The sequence below is a fragment of the Schistocerca nitens genome, chromosome 8 (genome assembly GCF_023898315.1).
Source record: "Schistocerca nitens isolate TAMUIC-IGC-003100 chromosome 8, iqSchNite1.1, whole genome shotgun sequence".
NCBI classification, from domain to species: domain Eukaryota; kingdom Metazoa; phylum Arthropoda; class Insecta; order Orthoptera; family Acrididae; genus Schistocerca; species Schistocerca nitens.
The window spans coordinates 353,405,433-353,427,727 of NC_064621.1; positions in this window are offsets into that span (position 1 = coordinate 353,405,433).

The following is a 22,295-nucleotide window of genomic DNA, read 5'->3' on the forward strand; positions in this document are numbered from 1 at the left end:
TAACCATTTCTTCTACTCCTTCCCCTACAACTGCATTCCAGTCCCCCATGCCTCCCTTTACGTACTGTATTAACCTTTTCAGTATCCTCATCCTCTATATATTCATCTTCTGCTTGCGACGACGGCATGTATACCTGAACTATGGACGTCGGTGTCCGTTTGCTGTCAATTGAACAACACTATCACTGAACTGTTCACAGTAACACAGTCCACCTTCCTATTCATAATGAATCCTACTCCCTTTATACCATTTCCTGCTGCTGTTGATATTACCCTATACTCATCTGACTAGAAATCCCTCTTCTTTCCACTGCACTTCGCTGACCCCTTCCATATCTACAAATAGATTGAGCCTTTGTATTTATCTTTACAGGCTTTCGAGATTCCTCACCACATTCAGGATTCTGACATTCCATGCCCCGATTTGTAGAACGTTATCCTTTCATAGGTTGTTCAATCTTTTTTTCATGGTCACCTTCCCTTTGACAGTCCCTTCACGGAGATCTGCCAATGGAGCGATCATCATGATACTTTTACGATTACATGCCACATCTCCTATGCTTTTAATTTCTTCCCGCAGTTTCCTACTCCAAGGACAAGAGTGTGCCCTGAACCTCTGTCCGCTCCTCTGTACTCTTTGACAAGGCAGTTGGCAGAACTGGGGTGGCTTGTTACGCCGGAAGTATTCGGCTGCCAGTGCTAAGGAGTTTCGATTACGAGTAACTTAAACTGGATCACACAGATAATGTTGTGGTGACAGCAAACCAAAGACGGCGATTCACTGTTACAGGTTTGCTAAACATACTGCTTACACCGCGCCTGCCGGCCCTCTTCTGGAGTACTGCTCTGCAGTGTGGGACGGATGTGCATCATATAGGACTGACGGAGGGCATTGAAAAGGTTCAGCGAAGGGCAGCTCGTTTTGCACTATCAACGAGTAGTGGAAATAGTGCCACGGATAAGTTCCACGAAATGGAGAGGTAGTCATAAAAATAAAGGCGTTTTTTGCTGCTGCAAGACCTTCTCTGGAAATTTCAATCAACGATTTTCTTCTCAGATTGTAAATATATTTTGTTGGCGCCCACCTACTTGGGGAAAAATGATCATCGTGATAACATAAGAGAAAACTGAGCTCTACATGAAGATTTAAGAGTTAGTTTTTCCCGCGTACTGTTAGAGAGTGAAGCGGTGGAGAAGTAGTTTAAAGGTGTTTCGATGACCCTGTGCCAGGCACATAATTTTTAATTGCAAATTAATGATGTAGATACAGATTTAGATCACTAAATTTGAGAAAGGAAATGTTATTAAGTAATTTGATGACATTACTCATTGGTACTTGTGAAGGTAAATGGTACTCCAAGTAAATTCATTGATTTCGACAACATCGATACTGAACTTCGTGCTGAAAATGTAAATAAATGTTTAATTCTCAATGAAAAAGTAAGGCTAAAGTAAACAAAAATAGTGGAACGGTCATCAAGAAAGGCCTCTGTTTGAAAGTTGTTACTTTCCCCAAATTTTTTGCTTAAAGAAAAGCACACACTTTTGGGATCCATAGGAAGAAAAATGGGCTTGTGTTGAAGAACCTGTACCAGGTGGTAATTTCGTCAGAAAAGGCTACGAAAGGTAGTAGTTAAAAGGTAATCACATTAAGGATTGATAACGGATGTTAGTATTGTGAGATACAAGGGAATGGAATTTTGCATTCTGGTAATCTGTAGAAACATAAAAGTATTACGCATTTATTTTTTATACACCCACATGAGCCGTGCGTGGCTCGTGTTCGTGCCATCTCTTAGTTGACACCCTGTTTTTGCCGTACTGCCACCTCGTAATGTTAGTTTCAATTACTTGTGTTACTGAGTTGCTGCTTTGCCTGGCCGTGAGCGACAGCAGCAGCGCTTATCGATATAAGCCCTGCCGTATTAATTTTGCTGGACTGCTATTACTTCCCGGTCATAGTGTGTCGACAAGTGAGTTTGAACGTGCCAGCAGTGAGTTCGGACTTAGCAGCTATTTCGACATAATAGTTGTTTCCAACAAAAGGGATGCCAAACTTCCTGGCGTATTAAAACTGTGTTGCAGATGGCGACTCGAATTCGGGACCGCCGGTCTGTGTGGCCGAGCGGTTCTAGGCGCTTCAGTCTGGAACCGCGCGACCGCTACGGTCGCAGGTTCGAATCCTGCCTCGGGCATGGATGTGTGTGATGTCCTTAGGTTTGTTAGGTTTAAATAGTTCTAAGTTCTAGGAGACTGATGATCTCAGATGTTAAGTACCATAGTGTTCAGAGCCATTTGAATAAAAACAATAGAAACCTCACAAATAGCACTGCTTGTGTTGGCTTCATCGAAGAAGGTGAGATAAAAGTTTTGGGGTGTCCTCAACCTCCGCCATAGTCATAGTGTGTCGACAAGTGAGTTTGAACGTGCCAGCAGTGAGTTCGGACTTGGCAGTGTTTCAGTTGGCACGCGGCACAAGTTCAGTCGGGGCGCGGCAACAGTGAGGTGCGGACTGCTATGACTGCCCGACGGTTGCCGATACTTTGGTTGGTCGTCGGTCGGTCGCCTTGCCGGACGATATGTATTTGGCTGGCGGTCGCTTATGCGTTGGCTGTGTGTACCGACTCGTGATTCGTCCCTGTTATTATACAGTCAGTCGTGAAACTGAGTGTAGTTTGTATGATTTTGACTGACAAGTTATTTTAAATGTTGTCGGCGTACTGGCTCTGAGCAGTCGGTCGGTTGGTGTGGATCAGCCAGGAAATCTCCGCGCGGCGCAGTGGACCGGGCCCGCTGTTGGTCTCTACGCAGTGTCGGAGAGCGTGGGAGCTATTCCGATTGCTACGAGGTTCGTGGCTCACCGACCCAGGAAATCAAAGTTGAGAGGTGATTTAATTACCGAAGCCAGTCTGTTCACATTGTGCCGTTGGTTTTCGTGGTTGGCTGTTGGGGGTATTCCCGTGAGCAAAACAGCGAGTGTTCGAGTTGGCGAAAGTTTGGCCACTATTCGGTGGAGTTTAACTGTATTTTGGTTATTCGAAGTCCAAGTGCACCAGAGGAATTTTCTGCCTTGTGGCCGTTAGCGTCCCGGTTACCAGCTCTGGCCGCTGACGTAAAATTCAGGCAGTGTTGTCGCTGTCCAACACGTGTGTGTGGTTTTGACAGGTTATGCATACTTGGTGGTCGGGTGGAAAGAAAGTCGTCTTGTCGCTGGATCCGTTGACTGTCTCGTGGTTGGGTTCCCGGCGGATCGGATATGGCTGGGCTGTCTACCTGTCTCCCCTAAGAGAACGTTAATATTTCAAGTGCAGACCGACCCCCGGAAACTTCTGAGCCCCACTGGCTGTACTGCCTATTCTTATTGGTGTTTTATTGTGTATTTTAATGGCTCATAGCCGATGGTTTGAATTTGTATGCTTTTAGTTGGGTTTTAAATAAATGGCCTTCAGTCGGTCTAAAATTGAAAGTTCCTTACTTGTCAAGTTTTGCATTGTTTGGACCTTCAGCCTCATTTAAAACATTTCTTTGGATAAAGATTTGGGCCTTCTGCCTTTTGGAAATTTATTATAGTTGTGGTTTCAATCATGGGCCTTCAGCCGTCTTAAAATTTAAATTCCTTACTTGTTAAATCTTAGATTGTTTGGGCCTTAAGCCTCATTTATAAAAAAAGAATTATTTAAGGATGAAACCTTGGGCTTTCTGCCTTATAAAAATTTATTGTAGTTGTGTTTTGAATCATGGACCTTCAGCCATTTTAAAAGCAAAATTCCTTACTTGCCTAGCCTTAGATTGTTGGGACCTTCAGCATCATTTGAAATGTTATTTAACGATAAAACCTTGCGCTTTCTGCCTTTTGAAAATTTATTGTAGTTGTGTTTTAAATCATGGCCCTTCAGCCATTTTAACATTGAAAGAGGTTGTGCCCTTAAGTCATAAGATGGTGTCACGTATTTAGTAGATAGTTTAGGTCGTAAATTAAGCTCGGAAATTTGCGCTGTGATGTTTGGCCAACTAAATAAAGTTATATGTAATCGAATGTAACTGAAAGCCGCTCATTTTTTGCCCTTCTCCACAATTCCAACTACCTGTTCTGTCCTGCGGAGTTAACCAGGCTTTTCACTGTACATTTGTATAACTTTGTCATTCATTGTACAGACTCCAAGGGCAGTTTATGATCATCAGTAATGTCCCTACCCAATGTAATACGATTGCAATATTCCTGCTGCGAGTACCAGCGGTGATGCACTATCGCAATTAAAACAACTCTCCTTGCTGTGAGAAAAAAAGGAAGCATATATGTTTGTTTGTAATTGCTGGAGAAGAGGAATGCCGATTGGATTGTGTTCTTTTGAGATCAGATAATTTGCATATAGAAGTAATTTTGATGTGCGAAAGAGATACAATTGTAATCTCAATTATCATGAATAAAATGTTTAACTTCTGAAAAAGAAGGTAAAAATCGTCTAGGATTTTTTTCTGTGCCGGATCCTCAGACATCCATAAAAACTATTTGTGTGTTTAGCAATACAGTGCATAGTGATTTCTTCGCGAATTAACAATACTGGGCGAATCTGATACTATCACGAACCGAACGACGCCCAATATTTCTCCGTCAGCTTGTACGTAGAAGACGCGACCAGTTTGCTAGTCAGAAGATATACTGCCACTATTGTTCAACCTTATCATTCCGAGACTGTTTCCAGAAAATCTTTCGGTGACTGTGAGTATTGTAGGTGGCACAAGAGACGGAGTCCTCATCGCAAGTTGTAGCAGTTTTCTCCGACTTTGCCTGGCGTTCTCTGAGAACCGGGGGAACAGAAACCTCTGACCGCCACCTCATCCTGTATCTAACCTGTCTCTCCATACAGCAGCCACGAAGAAAACATATTCAGCTCTGGTCAAATTGTTTGTGTTAGACAGGTAAAAAAGTTTTTAAAATGTACGCATCTACGCAAAAAATCAGTACCTGTCTTACCTGTGTCAGAGTCAAAGGTGAAGCTAGTTAGTTACTTTTTTAGACGTATCAGTTCATTAAAGTATGAAACGAGTAAGTTTACTGCATAGAAAAAATGTCTGAAACGTACAGCTTACTCCTACGAACTGTAGTACAAAAACTCTTTTTTTTAAATTGGAATTTTGTCACAGAAAACCCCAGCTTTGAAAAGAAATAAACAAGAGGGATATATGAGATTCCTATTAACGCTTAAGTGGCACTTTTACATGATTTAAGTTTTTTTTTTAAAAAAATAATTCACGATCAAGTTCAGCTGACCATGCGATACTTACTGTCCGTCTTGACATTCTGTGCCATGATTTTGGTGAGATAAGGAGAGGCAATGGGCTAGTATACACGACTCTAAGATGTCACATTTCCAGTCTTTGGAGCTTGCATGTACTTCTCATTTCACTGTAGTAGCCACACTATACAGAGGTTATTTCATTCCAGTCCATTCAAAGTAAAATGTTCTGGCAGTACTGAGACTTGAACTCGCTCCTCTGCATGGAAGTCACATGCTCTGACAGCTCAACTAAGGATTCGGACGTAATTATAAAATGACAAGTATTTAACGATAGATACCGGAAGTGAGGAAGAATTACAGGACATTGGAATGAACAGCCTCCGACCACAAAATACGGATTGAGAGTAAACCGAAGAAAGACGAAATTAATGAGGAATAACAGAAATGATACTGGTGAGAAACACCATCAAAACTGGGGACTACTAAATGTATAAAGTGAAAGAATTGTGTTACTGAGTCGCGGCGTTGCTAGCGTGCCAGAGTATTTGCAAGTACCTCGCCTTCGAGGTGTTACCTTTGTTTGTGGGGCGTACTGAGTTTTGGCTGCCTTATCCTTGCCGGAGGAGTTAACTGGAGGCTCTCGCCAAGGACGGGAACTGTTGGCGTTCGATGTTACCCGAGGCCGGAGTGCGCTTGTAGTGGAGCGGGAACTGACCACGTGTGTGGGGCACATTTGTGGAGAGCTTCCCTGTCGCCTGTGACGAGGCTTGTTGCTGCCTTGTGTTGAGTGCTGCCAGCTCCGGACACGGCTGTCTATGGCCGTCCGCTGACTTATTGCCGCCTGTTGTACCCGACCCAAGCCATATCGGGCGTCGAGCGAAAAGTTAAGTGAGATTAGGGCAGGTGTGTGCAGGTATTGAGGGCTGCTACCTCACTTCTGATAACTGTAGGCGCATGGGTGTTACCATGGAAGTAAAGGTGTGCCTACGAAGATTTCATGGTGTTTAAGAGAGGTGTTATATATTAATATAATGCACGAGCGCTCCTCTTCTAGCTCGTGAGAAATTGTTGTTTGATGTAATACGTAATCAGCTGCAAGGCTGTTCTGCAAGGTTCGCAGGAGAGCTTCTGTAAAGTTTGGAAGGTAGGAGACGAGGTACTGGCAGAAGTAAAGCTGTGAGTACCGGGCGTGAGTCGTGCTTCGGTAGCTCAGTTGGTAGAGCACTTGCCCGCGAAAGGCAAAGGTCCCGAGTTCGAGTCTCGGTCGGGCACACAGTTTTAATCTGCCAGGAAGTTTCATATCAGCGCACACTCCGCTGCAGTGTGGAAATCTCATTCTGGAAACATCCCCCTGGCTGTGGCTAAGCCATGTCTCTGCTATATCCTTTCATTCAGGAGTGCTAGTTCTGCAAGGTTCGCAGGAGAGCTTCTGTAAAGTTTGGAAAGTAGGAGACGAGGTACTGGCAGAAGTAAAGCTGTGAGTACCGGGCGTGAGTCGTGCTTCGGTAGCTCAGTTGGTAGAGCACTTGCCCGCGAAAGGCAAAGGTCCCGAGTTCGAGTCGCGGTCGGGCACACAGTTTTAATCTGCCAGGAAGTTTCATATCAGCGCACACTCCGCTGCGGATTGGAAATCTCATTCTGGAAACATCCCCCTGGCTGTGGCTAAGCCATGTCTCCGCTATATCCTTTCTTTCAGGAGTGCTAGTTCTGCAAGGTTCGCAGGAGAGCTTCTGTAAAGTTTGGAAGGTAGGAGACGAGGTACTGGCAGAAGTAAAGCTGTGAGTACCGGGCGTGAGTCGTGCTTCGGTAGCTCAGTTGGTAGAGCACTTGCCCGCGAAAGGCAAAGGTCCCGAGTTCGAGTCTCGGTCGGGCACACAGTTTTAATCTGCCAGGAAATTTCATATCAGCGCACACTCCGCTGCAGAGTGGAAATCTCATTCTGGAAGATATTGTTGTTCTAAATGAATTTGTTGATATGATTGTTAAATAAAACGAGTGATAACAAAAGGGGTCCAGTCCTTCCTATTGTTTCCTTATTCCCTATTAGAAGATCATTTCAGTTACATAGGAAGCAACATAATGTATGATGGGCGAAGCAAAGGCGTAAAAAGGAGACTAGCACAGGCAAAGAGAGCTTTTGTGGCTAAATGAAGACTGTTAATATCAAACATCGACCTTAATTTGAGAGCATTTTCTATGAAAGTATGGCTGACAGTGTTTGGATGTGAATCGTGGTCTGTAGGAAAATCTGAAAAGCAGAGAATCGAAGCGTTTGTGAAGTCTCTGCATGTCCATATTGTAGTAACCACAACCAACAGCGGGAACGCCATGGGCTGCGGATCGAAGCCGCCAGGCGGGGAAGCCGCCGGCGGTGGAGCACGCACCACCGGGTAAACACAGGACGATTCGGACGACAGACCAACGACAACTGACAACAACCGATCACGGACGACTATGAGCGACACAACAAGGAAGAGATAAACAACAGAGGCTTGTGGAAACCACAACACCAAACACCAAACGTAAATCCACTCGGAACCAGAGCCAGGCAATGTCAACAACGAGCAACGACCAGAACGCAGTACCGCCGAGAGAGAAACGAAATCCAGAGCGAGTACCAGACTGCTGGACTAGGTTTTTTTTTTTCTTTATTGTATTTCAATTCCCCATCGGGGCGGGTTGGCAGCAGCATATGCGCTGCTCTTCAGCCGAAAGACATAGAACAAACAATAGAAGACATTTAAAAATAACAAAGGAGAGAATATGGTGAACAGAGATATAAAAAAGGGGGAACATCATGGAAGGCAATAGACAAAAAACGGGGTGACTGTAAAATGGAGATAAAAAACTGTTTAAAAGTAGCACAAACAAAAAGCCACACACTGTGACAATTAAAAGAACACAAGGCACAGTATGACTAGAGCATAAAAGGTATCGACGGATGGTGTAGCACACAACAAACACTGACGGCGAACCTCAAGGTAGTACACAATTAAAATGACACCTCTTGACGCACAGGAGAAACAGCACTAAACACAACACTGATGTGGCACACTGACGATGATCAAAATGGAGGATCTGCCAGGCGCAAGGAGATGAGGGTGACCAGAAGAAGGGAGGGAGAGGAAGAGAGGGGGGAGATGAGCAGGGGACGCACTGAAGAAGGCCAGGTAGGGAGGGATGTGGGATGGAAAGAGGCAAGTATAGAGTGCAGGGTCTCGGGGGGGGGGGGGGGGGGTAAAGGAGGAAAATCCGCTCTGGGAGAAGGAGGGGAGAGGAAAAAGGGGGCCCTGGGGAGGGAGGGGGGGAACAAGGCCAGGTTATAGTTGGAAGGAAGGGCAGATGTCAGGGCGAAGTTCGTCATCTGGGAGGGGGAGCTCGACTAAGGCAGAGCGGGTCCCTATATACGAAACCGGCGGGAGTGGCTATTGGCCGCTGTCTGCACGTGACTTAGCGGTGGCGCCTTCACTGCGCGAGAGCCGCTGCACGGAATAGCCGCCGCGGAGGCGGAGCCCTCTATGGGCTGACCACGTCCATTTGTTCTGCCGCGTGTTCGACTTCCGCGGCGGAAGGTACTAAACATATTTATAGAGGTGGTTGCAGAACCTCGACTGTTAAGTACAGAATGTCAAATCAAAACCCCTTTCAGCTGCCTAAATTTTCAAATTATCATTTTACTGATCAACCTGTTTCTGCGATATATTACGCTATCTTCAGATGCGACATGTCGGAAGATTCCCACCTCTGGTTGAGTCAAAATAGGGGCCAGCATTCAATGATTGGTATCCGTAGATTTCTACTAGGCACAGTTACTCGAATTCGCCCTGATGTGGAAAATTCGGCACACTGATAGAATAAGAAGCCAATGGCCTTGCCGCAGTGGTAACACCGGTTCCCGTTAGATCACTGAAGTTCAGCGTTGTCAGGCTTGGCTAACACTTAGTTGGGTGACCGTCTGGTCTGCCGAGTACTGTTAGCAAGAGGGGTGCACTCAGCCCTTGTATGGCCAAATGAGGAGCTACTTGACTGGGAAGTAGTGGCTCCGGTCACATAAACTGACAACGGCCGGGAGAGTGGCGCGCTGACCTCACTCCCCTCCATATCCGTATCCTGGGACGCCTATTGGCGAAGCTGAGACGGCGGTCTGTCAGTACCATTAGGGTCTACCGAGACCTGTTCGGACGGAGTGTAGTGCAGTTAATAATAAGATTAGATATGACGAGGTTCTCCATACAATCGGCGAAGAAAAAAATATGTGGAAAACACTGACAAGAACAGGGGGCAGGATGTAGGATAGGTATTAATATATCAGGGAATACCTTTCTTCCTATCATAGAGTAGACACTGTAGGGGAAGACAGAGTTTGGAATATATCAAAAAATTTGATTATTTTCTGATGGTTGTGATTCACAGTCATACAGTATTTCTTAAAAGACATCATAGTCGCCGTTGACTGTATGAAATGTTTATTATTACGATTGCAATTTCGGCCTTAGAGCCATTTTCAAGTATGACTGCGAAAGTCACCTAAAGACAAAAACACAAAAATGAATCACAGGGTGTATATACATAATTAAACAAACATTTCATTAAGATAGTAGCATAATTATAAAATGCGGCCTTTTAATTTATTTATTTTAGACATAGCTCAGTGTGTGGAAGGATCTGCCGGTATTTATCGTTGCCCAGGGGACGCCCGACTGTACTTGTACAATCTTCTGGGAGGCTCCTTCCTTTTAATCGATGAGTACGACACTTATTACATCGTAAAATGTTGATAAATATGTGCTGTATTGTCAATATTACCATCGTTGTAATAATCTATCACAAATAAAAGCTCACTTGCACTCACAACATGTGGAGCTAAGTCTGTTGGCGCGGAAATACATTTACTAAAGATACTGCCCATGCACGTAGCAAAGATTGTTTACACCAAGAATACAACTTATAAGCTTTATATTGTAAAGTCTTTTCATCTGTCGACAACATACAGCTTTCTAAATAGTGCTATGATTGTAAGGGACAGTAGGACATCATGGAATATTTATTCACAGCATAATAGAGGATAATACATGTATTATCTGTTAAAACGCTCTCACATTGACTTAAGAGCTCGTAAATGTATGAATGGCGTAAAACGCTCGCCAGCAATCCAGTTCACTGTGCAGCACAACAAATCGGGACAAAACATCACACTGCCTCCCCACAAATACAGGATGCATCCTTCAACCAGGCTCTATTATAGCAACCAAGACTAAGTAAATATGTATACCATTCCATCGAAATTGCTTAAAATGTTTTCGATAAGTGTCCAAAAATAACTGTACAGTTCTATGAATCATTGTTGAAGTTGGTAGATTCAATAAATCACCTTCTTCGGATACAATGAAATGTCGAGGCTACATTTCATTTATAAAAATATATAAAAATAAAATAAATTGGAGTATGCTTTTCTTCCATCGTTATAGTCCATAAAGTTTTCTTTGCGGTAAAAACACCGGGATTACTGATAAAACTTGTTACTTATGATTTAAGATAAAACTGGCGATCCTAAAATACATAAAATAAGAGAATAGATACACTGTAAGTGGTAGCAGACATGAAACTTCACAGTTACTAATATAATTTTCAAGTATCCACGTATTTTTTATAAAGCCTCGTTTACACGCAGGTCTGTACAAAATGTCAGGGTGGTACACTCCCATCAGATGTCAAAGGTATTGCGCACGTAAGCCATTTTACAGTCTGTCATTTGTACATAAAACGGACTGGAAATTATCTGAAAACCTTTTATTTTTTTAAATCAGTTTGATCATTAAGTAGGTCAATAGGACGATTTTTAATACAGTTGTAAATCTCTATTTCTTCTAGAATATTCATGATTGTACTTTTAAACACAGTATGCAGTATTTTAAGGAATGAATCTTTGTTGTTGAACATATGTTTACTTATTTATTTATTTATTTATTTAACCTGGCAAGATTAGGGCCATCAGGCCCTCTCTTACATCTAACCAGGCATTCTACTTATTTTACATTCATATGTTTTAGTAGACATGTTAAACTACATCTAGTACAAAAAGTGAAATAAACAATTAAGAAGGTACACCTGGAAAAATACATACATATAAAGTTTATATTCGTAGATCATAAGTACTGTTATAATTAGACATTATTGAAGAGACAGATTTTAGATAGGGAGTGCTAGCAGCAGGGAGTATGAGGGAGACTCATGATGAAGGGAGGAGAAGAATAGAGAGACATGATGAAACATAATCAAGGAAATATAAAGGAAAAGAAGATTGCTTGGCTAATAGAGATAGATGAAGAAGAAGGCATTTCAGGAGCAAGATGGGATACGCTAGCTTTGCTATTTGACAGATGAGAGGATTGGCCTTGTACATTAATTTTGTGGAGAACGTTATGAGGATGATAGTAGGAAATGCTTCAACTTCTTCTTAAAAGCAGCAGGAGATTGGATTTTGCGCAAGGTAAGGGACAGTTTGTTCCAGAGGCGGACAGCGGCAACTGAGAAGGAGTTTGCAAAAGTTTTTGTTTTGTGAGTGGGCACAGTTAGGATACCAAATAAGAGTGACCTCGTGTTTCGATTATGATGGAATGACAGGTTTTTAATCTCTGAAGCAAGGTACTGGGGTGCTTGTGCGACGAGGAGTCGGTGAAGTAGACATAGAGTGTGGTAGTCACGCAATTTGTCCGGCCGCAGCCACCCTAGCTCGGAGTATGAAGCACTAACATGATCATATCGGCGAATATTGCAGGTGTAACGCACACAGGCATTCATGGTTAGTTCTAGCCGTCTTTTGTTTTCACTACTCATGCCTTGTTGAATCACATCACAATAGTGGAGGTTCGGTAGAACGAGTGCTTGCACGAGCTGGCGTTTCAAGTCCTGTGGAAATACGTTTCGAAACTTTTTGAGAGCATAGAGACAAGCAGACGTCTTTCGGCACACTGCGACTGTATTCTCCGCCCAGTTGAGATGCTCATCCAAAGTTACACCCAAGTTCTTAACTGTTTTCTGATATGGTATTGGAGTACCGTCGAGCAGAATAGGAGGTAGCCGTTCGCGGAAATCTGAACTTATTAATTTCTGATGGGCTATTAAGATTACTTGCGTCTTTTTTGCATTTAGTTTAAGCCCCAGGTTTTTCGCCCATGTCACTACTGAAGACAGATCATCATTCATCTGAGCGATTGCAGTGTTAACATCTTCAGGTCTGACGCTTAGGTAGAGCTGGAGGTCGTCAGCATAGAAATTATATTTACAGGGGGACAGAATCGACGAAATATCGTTGACATATAAAGAAAACAAAAGTGGTCCTAAGACTGATCCTTGTGGCACTCCCAAGGAAACATGTTTCCAGGAAGATTTTTCATTTACGCTGACAACACAATGCTGTCTGTCTTTTAAGCAGCTTTCAAACCATCTCATTGCACTATCAGAGAAATTAAGCTGTTGCATTTTTCTGAGCAATATGTCAAAATTAACAGTGTCAAAACCTTTGCTGAAGTCCAGTAACGTCAATATTGTTGCCTTTCGATTGTCGATGGCATATTTCAGGTCATCAGTTACTTTAATTAGAGCAGTGTTTGTGCTGTGATGTTTACGGAAACCGGATTGAAATTTGTCATATAGACTGAATTCATTCAAGTGTTCAGTGATTTGGTCATGAACAATATATTCAAGTGCTTTGGAAACAGCAGGCAGTATGCTAATTGGTCGGTAATCACTGTGCAGTTGCGGGTTTTCGATCTTAGGGATGGGTCGAATTATGCTTCTTTTCCATGCAGTGGGGTATATTCCATTCACGAGGGAAAAATTAAATATGTCATTTAAGACAGGTACTAAAATATCGGCAACATTCTTAATCATGGTTATACCGATACTGTCGTTGCCTATTGCATCAGAAGAGATTCTCATTGTTGCTTTTCTTGCCGTATTTGTTGTTACATGTTTTAGATGGAAGGTATCGTTGTTAGTTATCCTGTTTGGGGATACTCGTGGACAGTAATTATCAGCCGTGCGGGTATTCAGAGGTGCAGAGAAGAATTCATTTAATTCGTTAGCTGACACATGAAAAGTAGTTTCCGATTTTGCCTTTCTGACCCCCAAGCTACGGAGATTCTTCCATAGAGTCGTGGGCGTCAGATCGCTGCATACAAGGAAGCGAGCGTGCCTGATTTTAGCATTGCGAATGCATTGTTTCACTCTGTTCCGTAGCCTTCTATATTCTTCAAAATGCTCGGGTTTCGGATCTGCCTTGAAACGCCTGTGGGCAGCATCCCTATTAGTCATCATTTGACGTAATTCAGCTGTCAGCCATGGAGCAGGAGATTTTCTTACACGGATTTTGCGCACAGGTGCATGTTTGTCATAGAGGGCAGTGAGTTTATCACCAAGTTCATTAATTTTGCCGTCGATTGTAGGTTCTCTGATTATTTGATGCCATTAGATTTCTGAGCAATCGGCTGTTAGAGCGTCAAGGTCAATACGTTTCATGTTCCTACAAGTTATGTAACGTGATTTGATCCTTGGGGGCTGCACAGAGTAGGCCAGGAATATTACATCATGTGCTGAGAGGCCAGGGGCCGATGTTTGACCAACATCTCTTACTTTGTCAGTCTGTTTCGTTGCGATTACGTCTATAAGAGTATGACTGTGCGCCGTATGGTGTGTAGGTTGTAATGGAAGAATGTTCATGCTATTGCAACTAAACAGTCTTCTTAGGTTTATTTCGGAGGGAGTGTCTCTTAGCAGGTCTATGTTCAAGTCACCCATTACGATGACATGTTCGTTTTGACACTGAAGTGAATGTAATTCCGACTGGAAGGACCTCATTGAGCTTATTTTTGGCGGCTTGTACACGACGCCAGTCAAGAACTTCCGACTTTGTATATTTATTTCAATGAACATGAATTCAGCCTCTTTTTCTTCAGCAGGGTTTGACGTACATAAGACTTTCGCTTTGAGGTCTGTTCGTATATACGCGCCGACCCCGCCATCTCGCTTTTTTGATCTGTCTGCCCTAAGAAATGTGTACCCTGGGAGATGAATAGATGCAGAGGATATGTGTGGTTTCAACCACGTTTCGGATAAGAGGATTACGTGGTAGTTTAGTTGGTTAAAGAGGAGGCTAAGTTCTTCGTAATGTGCAGGTAAAGACTGGATGTTGCAGTGAGCTGCTAACAGCTCTGACGCGTTCCGCTGAGCAGCCTGGAGTAGGGTGGCAGACTGGTTTGTCCCTTTGTTAGGCACTACCTGCCGCGAGGGGCACTGGCCGCTGCTTCCGCCAGGTGACATAACACAGGGGTGTCCGAGATTTTGCGCGCCCTGTTTGTGACTCTGCGAGTGCCAAAAGAAAGGAGACTGCAAGAGATTTCCTGAGGTTGCGGGAGAATAGAAAATGGATTAGTGGTATTCGGTGCAAGGAGAATATGACCAAAATAGTGTGTCACTGTGTGTCACTGTGTATCCTATGTCGTAAGAGGAGAAATGTAATTAGCGTATTTGAAACAGCTTAGGGTGGAAATCAGGGAAAGGGGAGTGATTTAAGAGGCCGATGCTGCCAGCAGAGAGAGGTAAGCTTAATAATAGATTATCGTAGGAAGCTAGAATTAAATTGAGATTTACTAAAGTGATACTGATAATGATTTTTGTTATGAACAATTTAAACCGAAGGGATGGGTGATTAATGAACTAAAGGAGAGACTAATAAATGCAATAGAACTATTACAGAATGGAAGAGAAAATGAAAATGAAAAAAGTATTAGCAGTAACTAAAATTAAGTAATGGTTAGAGCTACAGATACAAAAAAATAGTAAAAAGTTAATACAGTTACAAAAACAATTAGTTGAAGGTATAAATATGGGTATAATTAAAAAGTTAATACTATTACAAGACTATATCTGAGTATAGGGCTGTTACAATTTGCAAATGGTGTTAAGTTTGCACTTTTGGCCCGAGTAGCTTCACTTAATACTATTCAGTTCTGTCATGTTTGTGACTGTCTTCTTTCCAGCTGCTGTCTTAATGATTACTCTGCCATCCTGAGTCCACACATTCTGAAGACCGAAATGGGATATGGCACTGTTTAAAATCTTTAGCCGTTCGTGTGTCAGATCTTCCATTATTGTAAGCCCTGTCCTTGCTAACTTCTTCTTCTGGGTAAAGATCTCTGCCCTTTTTCGGTACGAGACAAATTTAATTATTATTGGACGAGGTTTGGTAGCACCTGGTAGTTTTCGTCCCACCCGATGACTCCTGTCAATGTCTGCCTTGGTCACTTCGACGCCTAATTTTTCACGCGCAACCTGTATAAGAAGGTTGTCGGTGTCTTCTTCCTTATTTTCTGCTACTCCAAACAGTCGTAGACTATTTCGCCTTTGGTACTGTTCTAGCTCGTCTGTTGCGGCAGATATTTTCACTTCCAACTCTCGTGCCTTTTTCTCGTATTCAGACACAGACTGTTTTAATGATGTAATTTCGGCAGTATTGGCCTCAACAGTTTCACGCAGTTTGGCCAATACTGCTGCCGTTACAGTATCTGATATAGTGCCTGCTATCAGATCGAGATTGTTTTTATCGCGAAGCGCAGCGTTTACCTCAGAGCGGACCAGCTCCGCTATGCCGGGAGCCGCGGCCGCACCTTCCGCCAAGAGCGGGCCCGCCGCACCTGCTGCTTCCCCGCTGCTGGACGCGCTGCTGTTGACTCTTCTATTTACCATTTTCTTGAAGATGTTGGCGGAGCACAGAAAAAAAATAGCACTACTGCACAGAACACTGTTGTTTACACAATTTCCACTGGTACTAGACAACACCACCTGCGAGAACACCTTCGAATTCAACTAAATTTCGCGAGCCGAACTTAACACGTGTTGCACCGCAGCCGCCATGCTACTGTTTATTCTCACTTAAGTGTTTGCTAAAGGTAGAGGTATTGCTCTCTGTCTGCCTGATGTGTTCTTTAAGCCTGTCGTTAAACGCCCGCCCAGTTTGTCCAATATAACAGTTTGTGCATGAGCCACATTCTATTCTGTAAACTCCTGATCTTGCAAACTGGTTTATTCTACCTGTCCCATGGGTGATGGTTTTACTTAATGTATTGTCTGTGTTAAAGCTGATTCCTGCGTTAGTTTTCTTAAACACCTGTGCAATTTTATCTGATACTACTCCTAAATATGGTAATTTGGCAAACTTAGTTTTTTTATAGTTAACATCATCTCTTTGAAGTGTGATTTTATCGGTTATACCTGCCCTGCCTTTTCTAATTTTCCGTTCAAATAGTTCTGTGATCGTTTCCGCTCTGAAACGATTGTTAATCGCTACTTCCTGCAAAATATCTAGCTCCTTATTTCGTCATCCTCTAGCGGAAGGTTACTTAACCTATGTATCATAGAGTTAAAATAGGCTGCTTATGGTACACTGGGTGGCAAGAATCAATTGTTATGCAATCTGTGGTGGTTGGCTTACGAAAAATTCCAAATTTGTGTTGGCTGTTAATATTTGAAATTTGGAGGTTCAGGAAAATTATACTTATGTTAGCTTCTATTTCTTTCGTAAATTTTATATTTGGATGCAAGCTATTAAGTTGGTCATGCATTATATCTGTCGGTAACAGATCCCTCAGGAAGTACTAAAGTGTCATCCACATAACGTTTATAGTACCGAATTTTCTTGGTTATCTGTTCATAATTAGCGAAAAAACGTCTATCTAATGTGTTTATGAAAATGTCAGTTAAAGTTCCCGCCAGACAGTTGCCCATTGCAAGACCCTCCTGTTGTTTATAAATGGTGCCCTGGAATGTGAAGTAATTCTGGGAAGTGACTAATTCTAGTAAGTCAACAAGTTCGCAAATCTCGCCCATAGTCACTTTCTTATGCTTAATTAAATTATTCCTTATTATTTCTATCGTCTCCCTAACTGGGACATATTTGTGATGTTAAATGATACAACTATCCCGTCCTCTGGTATGGGCACAGACTTAATGTCATGTGCAACTTCAAATGAGTTGTGCACAGTGTACTGTTTCTGGAATGTATAACTTTCTTTAAGCAAGACATCGAGTTTTTTGCTAACCTTATAGGCTGGGCTATCGATACAGTTACAAATTAGACGGTTCGGGATCAGCTGTTTATGCACTTTAGTTTGGGCCCTCAATTTGGGAGCGCTAGGATTCATGTTAATACATTCCTTTATTTACGCATCGGTAAAAAGGAAGCTGCACGAATTAAGCTTTTTCTTAAAATTATCGTTGAATTTTTTAGTGGGGTCTTTATCTATCTCGGTAATTGCATTGTTATCAAAAAACTGTAAAACTTTGTCATTATAATCAGATTCATTCATAATAACGACTGTATTGGCTTTTAAACAAATGGCATTTTGTGACCTACGTTTTTCGTTAATCCTTCTAATGGTTAACTGGTCTTCAAGTTCTGAATGGCTAAAATGATCCTGATTACAAATTGGGTTTTGATGATTTTACATGTGATTAAATTTTGTTGATCTTCTGGGAGTTTTGCCATATCTAACGCTACTTTAGTATTTGCTATGAGATTCTTGATAGCACTTCCTTGGAGTTTATTTTTAACTTTAGACTTCAATTCTTTGTTTAAAACACTTCAGACTTTCTCAGTAAAAACGATACCTATTAAATTTTCAACTCTTCTAAAAAATTTAAAATTACTATGAAAATTTTTCGTAGATCTTAGACGGGTTTCCCCATGTTGTTTTGTAACTAAATTTAGTATTTTCTTAGAATTCGTTGTCCTGACATAATGATTGTAATCGTTCACTAGTTGCACCACGTGGTAACACTGTAATGGGGAGATAACTTTTGCTAACTGCAAATGGGCTAAATATAACTTTACACCAACCCATTTCTCAAAAAATTATTAATGACATTGGGTGCAAGTGCCACTCTGACATGAAGTGTCTGCCATGCTATTTTTCTACTTCAAGTTCGTTTTCAGTTTGTTTTTATCGCACCAGTTTTCAATCAAACTGGTTTCTAAAATAAGATACACATGAGGGGTATTCAATAAGTGATGTAACATCCTATTTTTTCTGAAAGCAAGTTGACTTCATTTTTCTGACTAGTTTGATGCGGCCCACCACGAAATCATCTCCTGTGCCAACCTTTTCATATCAGAGTAGCACTTGCAACCTAAGTCCTCAATTACTTGCTGGATATATTCCAATCTCTATCTTCCTCTACAGTTTTTGCCCTCTACAGCTCCAACTCGTATCATGAAAGGCATTTCCTGTAATCTTAACAGATATTCTTTAGTCCTGTCCCTTCTCCTTTCCAGTGTCTTCCACACATTCCTTTCATCTCCGATCGATTCTGGGCAGCACCTCTTCACTCCTTACATTATCAGTACACCAACATTCGTCTGTGACACCACTTCTTAAATTCTTTGAATCTCTTCTGTTCTGGTTTTCCCACAGTCCATGTTTCACTACCATACAATGATGTGCTACAAACACATATCCTCAGAATTTTTTTTCTCAAATGAAGGCGTTTGTTTGATACTAGTAGAAGTAGTAGAAATCCTTAAATTCATCTACTTTGTGATTATCCATCCTGATGTTATGTAGCTCGTTGTTTAAATTTCTGCTGTTTCTCATTAATGTCGTCCTTCTTTGATTTACTCTCATTCCTTATTCTGTACTCATTAGACTGTTCATTACAATCAGCAGAGCATATAATTCTTCTTCACTTTCACTCAGGACAGCAATGTAATCTGCGAATCCTATCGTTGACATCCTTTGACCTTGAATATGAATTCCACTCCTGAACCTATCTTTTATTTCCATCATTGCTTCTTCCATGTACAGATTGAAGATTAGGGGTGAAAGCCTACATTCCTGTCTTACACCCTTTTGAGTTCGAACACTCCGTTCTTGGTCGTCCACTCTTTTTTTTCCCTCCTGGCTCTTGTACATAGTGCATATTACCTGCCTCTCCCTATAGCTCACCGATATTGTTCTCAGAATTTCGAACACATTGCACCATTTTACATTGTAGAACCCTTTTTCCCAGATCGACAAATCCTATGAGCATGTCTTCATCTTTCTCTAGTTTTACTTCCATTGTGAACCGCAACGTCAGAGTTGCCTCTTCGGTCCCTTTACCTTTCCTAAAACCAAACTGATCATCATCTAACACATTCTCAATTTTCCTTTCCATTCTTGTGTATGTTATCCTTGTCGGCAACTTGGATATATACACTCCTGGAAATTGAAATAAGAACACCGTGAATTCATTGTCCCAGGAAGGGGAAACTTTATTGACACATTCCTGGGGTCAGATACATCACATGATCACACTGACAGAACCACAGGCACATAGACACAGGCAACAGAGCATGCACAATGTCGGCACTAGTACAGTGTATATCCACCTTTCGCAGCAATGGAGGCTGCTATTCTCCCATGGAGACGATCGTAGAGATGCTGGATGTAGTCCTGTGGAACGGCTTGCCATGCCATTTCCACCTGGCACCTCAGTTGGACCAGCGTTCATGCCGGACGTGCAGACCGCGTGAGACGACGCTTCATCCAGTCCCAAACATGCTCAATGGGGGACAGATCCGGAGATCTTGCTGGCCAGGGTAGTTGACTTACACCTTCTAGAGCACGTTGGGTGGCACGGGATACATGCGGACGTGCATTGTCCTGTTGGAACAGCAAGTTCCCTTGCCGGTCTAGGAATGGTAGAACGATGGGTTCGATGACGGTTTGGATGTACCGTGCACTATTCAGTGTCCCCTCGACGATCACCAGTGGTGTACGGCCAGTGTAGGAGATCGCTCCCCACACCATGATGCCGGGTGTTGGCCCTGTGTGCCTCGGTCGTATGCAGTCCTGATTGTGGCGCTCACCTGCACGGCGCCAAACACGCATACGACCATCATTGGCACCAAGGCAGAAGCGACTCTCATCGCTGAAGACGACACGTCTCCATTCGTCCCTCCATTCACGCCTGTCGCGACACCACTGGAGGCGGGCTGCACGATGTTGGGGCGTGAGCGGAAGACGGCCTAACGGTGTGCGGGACCGTAGCCCAGCTTCATGGAGACGGTTGCGAATGGTCCTCGCCGATACCCCAGGAGCAACAGTGTCCCTAATTTGCTGGGAAGTGGCGGTGCGGTCCCCTACGGCACTGCGTAGGATCCTACGGTCTTGGCGTGCATCCGTGCGTCGCTGCGGTCCGGTCCCAGGTCGACGGGCACGTGCACCTTCCGCCGACCACTGGCGACAACATCGATGTACTGTGGAGACCTCACGCCCCAGGTGTTGAGCAATTCGGCGGTACGTCCACCCGGCCTCCCGCATGCCCACTATACGCCCTCGCTCAAAGTCCGTCAACTGCACATACGGTTCACGTCCACGCTGTCGCGGCATGCTACCAGTGTTAAAGACTGCGATGGAGCTCCGTATGCCACGGCAAACTGGCTGACACTGACGGCGGCGGTCGCAAATGCTGCGCAGCTAGCGCCATTCGACGGCCAACACCGCGGTTCCTGGTGTGTCCGCTGTGCCGTGCGTGTGATCATTGCTTTTACAGCCCTCTCGCAGTGTCCGGAGCAAGTATGGTGGGTCTGACACACCGGTGTCAATGTGTTCTTTTTTCCATTTCCAGGAGTGTAGGAGGTTAAGCTGATTATGCGATAATTTTTGCGCTTGTCAGCTATCGCAGTCTTCGGAATTATGTTATCATATTTTTCCGAAAGTCAAATAGCGTTCGACGGAATCATATAGTCTCCACACCAACCTGAATAGTCGTTTTGTTGCCACTTCTCCCAATGATTTTAGAAATTTTGGTGGTATGTTGCCTGTCCCTTCTGCTTTATTTGATCTTAAGTCCTCAAAAGCTCTTTCCAATTCTAATTCTAATATCTGACTTTGGAATGTGTGACTGACCATGATGTAATCTAACTGAAATCTACCTGTATCTCCCTGCCTTTTGCCAGTATACCTCCTCCTCTTGTGATTCTTCAACAGAGCATTCTAACTGAAATCTCCCCGTATCTCCCTGCCTTTTCCAAGTATACCTCCTCCTCTTGTGATTCCTCAACAGAGTATCCCCTATTACTACCTGAAATTGATTTCAGAACTCAATTAGTCTTTCTTCTGTCGTGCTTGTCCCGAGCTCATATTCTCATGTAAACTTTCCTTACTCTCAGGTAACCTTTCCTTCTAGTCCTACCCCCACAATGCATTCCAGTCCCCCATGACTATTAGATTGTCATCCTCATTTGCACCTCCCTTTACGTACAGTATTGCCATTTCAATATCCTCCTTTGTCTAGAAAATACTATTTTTTGAATGTAATCTCCGTTCAGTGCGACGGCCTTGTGCCACCTTACTGGGATGGCTTGTACGCCCGCATGGTACCGCTCTAATGGTTGACATCAGAGAAAGCGTCTTGCTCCATTAATAACCTCCTCATCATCCAGGTACTGCTTCCTGCAAAGTGCATTCATCATTGGGCCAGACAGATGGAAGTCGGTAGGTACGAGATCGAGGCTGTAGGATGGATTGGGAACAACAGTCCAATAGCGATTTTTTGAGTTCGTCTGGGGTGCGCAGACTTGTGTGAGGCCTTGCTTTGTCATGCAGGAGATGAATTTTGTTTGTATATTTGTGGCGACAAAAAAGATGCAGTCTTTCCTTGAATTTCCAGAGGGTAGCACAATACAATTTCCGAGTTGATCGTGGCACCATGACGGGGGACATCAAACAGAATAGCCCCTCAGTGTCACAAAAGACCGCCACCTTGACTTCACCGCTTCAGAGTGTGACTGTGAAGTTTCTCTTCGTAGGAACAGTGCTGTGACGCCACTCCATGAATTGTCCTTTCGTTTCCCGTCGGAATCGATGATCCCATGGCCTCAAACGATATTCGACAAAAGTATCACGATCGGGTTCATAACGCGCAAGTTAACTCCACAGAAAGCCCTTCGTTGCTCTTTATAGTCTCCTGGTAGTCGGCGAGATACCCAGCTGGCACACACCTTTGAAGGCTCCA